The following is a 5,072-nucleotide window of genomic DNA, read 5'->3' as shown; positions in this document are numbered from 1 at the left end:
GAGAGCTATTATATATAACCTGATGCTGAACCTCAAGCTTCTAGAAAAAGAAGAGCAGGACAAACCCAAAGCTCATACAAGGGAGGAGATTATAAAGACCAGGGCACAAAAGCAATGGAGACTAAGAGAACAATATAAAAAAAAAATCAAAGAAGTCAAGAGTTGGTTCTTTGAAATATTGACAAACCCTTATCCAACCTGATCAAAAAAAGGAAATAACAAGCCCTGAACCTCAAGCTTCTAGAAAAAGAAGAGCAGGACAAACCCAAAGCTCATACAAGGGAGGAGATTATAAAGACCAGGGCACAAAAGCAATGGAGACTAAGAGAACAATATAAAAAAAAAATCAAAGAAGTCAAGAGTTGGTTCTTTGAAATATTGACAAACCCTTATCCAACCTGATCAAAAAAAGGAAATAACAAGCCCAAATCCATGCAATGAGGAATGAAAAGGGTGAAATTACAATGGACCCAGCAGAAATCCAGAGGATCATCAATACCTACTTCGAGAAACAATATGCCAATAAGATGAAAAATACAGAAGAAATGGACAGACTCCTAGATATGTATGAATTACCAAAGTTGAACAAAGATAGCCTAAAAATTCTAAACAACCCAATAGTAATTAATGAAATTGAAAAAGTAAGTAATTAAAAACTTACCAACTAAGAGAAGCCTAGACCCTGATGGCAGTCTCACTAATGCAAATAGATGCAAAAATCCTTAACATGATACTGGCAAATAGAATGCAGAAGATCATCAAGAAGATCATATATTCTGAACAATTGAGATTCATCCCAGGGATGCAGGGATGGTTGAACATATGCAAATCAATAAATGTAATATACTATATTAATAGAGTCATGGACAAATCCATATGATCATCTCAATAGATACAGAAAAAGCATTCTACAAAATCCAACATGTATTTATGATAAAAACCCTACAAAAAACTGGAATAGCCCCAATCTGATAAAAGCCATATATAAAAAACCAACAAACAATATCATAATAAATGGTTGAAAACTGAACTCTTTCACACTAAAATCAGGAACAATACAAAGATGTCCACGATCACCACTTCTGTTCAATATAGTTTTGGAAACATTAGCCACAGCAATTAGATAAGAGAAAGAAATGAAAGGAATAAAGATAGGAAATGAAGAAGTCAAACTGCCATTATTTGCAGACAACATGATATTCTATATAGAAGACCCCAAGAACTCCACCAAAAGTCTTCTACACTTATTAATCAATTTCAATAAAGTAGTTGACCACAAGGTCAACACACAAAAATCAATAGATTTCCTGTACATGAACAACGGACTCACTGAGAGAGAAATGGGGCAAACAATTCCTTTTGCAATACCAACCAGAAATGTGAAATACCTAGGAACCAACCTAACAAAAGAAGTCAAGGACCTCTACTCTGAAAACTATAGCACTCTGAAAAAACAGACTGAAGAGGATATCAGAAAACGGAAAGACAACCCATGCTCCTGGGTAGGAAGAATCAACATAATGAAAATGGCCATGTTTTTTAAACTGCTATCTAGATCCAATACAATCCCAACTGAAATTCCTGCAGCACACTTCACACACTTTGAGAAGGCGATCCAAAAATTCATTTGGAACAAGAAGAGACCTAGAATAGCAAAACCAAATCTAGGCAATAAAGACAAGGTAGGGGGTATCACATCATAAGCCCCAACTTGAAATTGTACTACAAAGTTACTGTGAAAAAAAAAAAACAGCATGGTACCGGCAAAGAACCAGACCTGAGGACCAGTGAAACAGATTAGAAGATGCAGAGACAACTCCAGACATACTCAGCCACCGCATCTTTGACAAAGGAGCCAAACACCCTCACTGGAGGAAAGATAACATCTTCAATAAATGGTGCTGGAAAAACTCGGTTTCAACTTCCCGTGATTAAAACTAGACCTATACCTCTCATCATGTACTAAAACTGAAATTTAAATGAATTATAGATCCAAATATTAAAACAAATACACTGAACTGGTTGGAAAAGAGGTTATATAAAACTCTTGAAGTCATTGGTGTAGCAAAAGAACAAAAAAAAACCTCAGTTGCCTGTGGAGTAGCAAAAAAATAAAAATAAGCAAGTGGGATCTCTTCTTACTAAAAAGCTTCTGCACAGCAAGAGAAACCACCGGCAACATGAAAAGACAACCCAGAATGTTGGAAAATACTTTTACCAGCTGTTCCTCAGACAAAGGTCTACTATCTAGAATATATAAAGAACTTAAAAATATCAGAACTCCCAAATTTAAAGACTCCATCCAAAAAAAGAGCATCTGAAATGAACAGGCATTTCTCAGACAAAGAAGTAGAAATAGCAAACAAACATATGAAAAAACGTTCAACATTACTCGTTATGAAAGAATTGCAAATGAAAACAATGCTGAGATTCCACCTCACCCCAGAAAGAATGGCTGCTGATGCCGGGCCTGGTGGCACATGCCTGTAATCCCAGCACTCGGGACGCTGAGGCAGGAGGATCACTATGAGTTCAAGACCAACCTGGGCTACACAGTGAGTTCCAGGGCAGTCTGAACTACATAGTGAGACCCTGTCTCAAAAAAACAAAAAAACAAAAAAACAAAAAAAAAAAAGAAAAAGAAAAAGAAAGAATGGCTGCTATCATGAAATCAACCAATAACAAATGCTGGCGGGGCTTTGGGGAAAGAGGAACATTGCTCCAGTGCTGGTGGGATCATAGAGTGGTGCAACCACTGTGGAAATCATTATGGAGATACCTCAAAAATTAGGATTGGACGTCTGATTTGACCCTGATATTCCCCTGCTGAGTATCTTCCCAAAAGAATGAAAAGCATCACACCACAGTGATATATGTGTACCCATGTTAATAGCAATACAATTTGTAATAGCTAAAACGTGGAAGCAGCCCAATTGCCCATTAAGTGGAGACTGTATAAAAATGTGTTTTTTAATAAAATGGAGTATTACTCAGCCATAAAAAATGAAAAATTAGAGACATTTACAGCTAAATGGATGCACATTGAGGTGATACTCTTAAGTGAAATAAATAGGACACTCGCGTAAATACCAAATAGTTTCTCTCGTGTGAGAAAATGAAAGTCTAAATAAGGATTAAAAAGTATAATAGACAATGTGAAATAGGAAAAAATGGGGCAAGGGAGAAGGAAAGAAGGGAATGGAATTAATATGAGAAAATTAAAAATGGATACAAAGTCTTTGTAGATAGGGAGGGGTGGAGGGGGTTGAAGGGAGAGCAGGGGAATGGGGAAAAAATAAGAACCAAGATAGATTATGTAAAGGTGCAAACTTCTAATGATGAATGTCATATCGTATACCTTAAATGTACCAATAAAATTAATATATAAAAAGAACATTATGAAGAAAATGCAAAGACACAGAATGGGAAATGTACTTCAAATAATATACCTGAGAAGGACCTAATATTCAGAAAGAACTCATAAAACTGAACAGTAAAACTCAATTGTCTAAACATTGTCTAAAATAAAGATTCAAAGAGACACTTTCCAAAAGAGACATACAAATGGCTAAGAAGTACATGAAAAGGTATTCAACATCATTAGTTATTGGGAAAAGCACAATAAAATATCACATCACATTCCCTAAGATGGATATAATAAGGAAGAAAATACCAAGTGTTAGTGAGGATGCAGAAAACATACAACCCTAATACATTGTTAGTGAGGATATAAAATGGTATGGCTATTTTGGAAAAGAGTTTAGTATTTTCTCCACAGCTTAAACAGAGTTATGTGACAATACTTTCACTCTTAGGCTCATAGCCAAAAGCAGACAGTCAGACACTTTTACACAAATATCAACAGCAGCATTATCCCCAAAAGCAAATGAGGTAGAAACAATCCAAATGTTCATCGATGGGTGGATGATGCCATAAAACATGATATATCAAAGTAATATCATTCAGGCATAAATAAACGATGCACTTATTCATGCTATTACATAGAACTTGAAATTTTTATGCTAAGTGAAAAAAGCCAGTCACAAAAGGCTTTTGTATAAAGGAGTCCATTCATACACAATGTCCAGAATAGACTGTCAGTTCTATAGAGGCAAAAAGTAGATTAGTGGATATCAAGGTTGGAGAGGAGAAAATGGGTAATGACTGCTAATTGGTAGAGGGTTTATTCTGGGGGCAGTTGATGAAAATCTTCCACAGCACAATATTCTAAAAAGCACTGAATTGTGTATGGTAAAGCACTAAGTTTATTGTGTATAAATTAAATTTTAATGAAATTCCTCTTCCCAATAAAGTGCCTAAATACAAAAAAAAAAAAAAAAAAGGCCAAGGCCTTGTGTGTAGTGTTTTTGACATTTCAAAGCTCTCTGTCATCTCTTCACAGTCCTTTCATTATCTGTTAGCTTTTCTTCATACCCCATCTATGAGGTACAGAGAGCAGATATTCCTAATCCTATTTGACAATCTGATGCATAATGAGGTTAAACTTGTCCAAAGCTGGATTCCCAATCAGTGGCAAGGTGGGACTAGAACAAGGTACAGAGCCGTGCCACCTTCAGCCCACGTTGGAATTGCCTCAGGTGCTTTGTATAAATGTAGATGTGTTGAAAGTGGCTCTGAGGTTTCAAATTGTGCAGCCAGGGTGGAGAAGAAACGGATCCATAGACAAGAGAGAGTGAAACCACTAACAAGATAATACTTTAATTAATGTAAAAAACAATGCCTGTGGTACTAGCTCTAAGTGAAGAGAAAAGACACTGGTGAAGACTGTCTTCTATAGAACCAAGGAAAACATTGTGCAAGTTCTGGAGGCAAACAGGCTGCTGCCTGGCCCTCCCTCCTGCTGGTTCCTAAGTGAGCTGAGGGGCTTAGGCCAATTGACAAACACAAGTCATCTGGGCATTTGATTTTATTCAAAACACAAAATAAAGTATAGGCCTAATTCACCTGACAGGAGGGAGAAAAGAGGGTTGACTGATTCCCTAAGAAAACAGGATGTCTCTGAGGCACATGCCAAAAAAAAAAAAAAAAAAAAAAAGAAAAGAAAAAAAAAA

The 5,072-nt window shown here is 36.3% G+C and overlaps 1 protein-coding gene across 1 annotated transcript in view; it reads right to left on the bottom strand.

Moving 5' to 3' along the window:
- The window catches only part of Tmem164 (transmembrane protein 164), a 187,005-nt gene that overhangs the window by 60,874 nt on the left and 121,059 nt on the right, over window positions 1–5,072 (bottom strand). The gene's annotated exons all lie outside the window — the stretch shown is intronic.

Source organism: Fukomys damarensis, unplaced genomic scaffold, assembly GCF_012274545.1.
Source record: "Fukomys damarensis isolate Sample0158 unplaced genomic scaffold, DMR_v1.0_HiC HiC_scaffold_39, whole genome shotgun sequence".
NCBI classification, from domain to species: domain Eukaryota; kingdom Metazoa; phylum Chordata; class Mammalia; order Rodentia; family Bathyergidae; genus Fukomys; species Fukomys damarensis.
The sequence above is the reverse complement of the archived record's forward strand: the minus strand, read 5'-3'. Positions and strand labels throughout refer to the sequence as shown.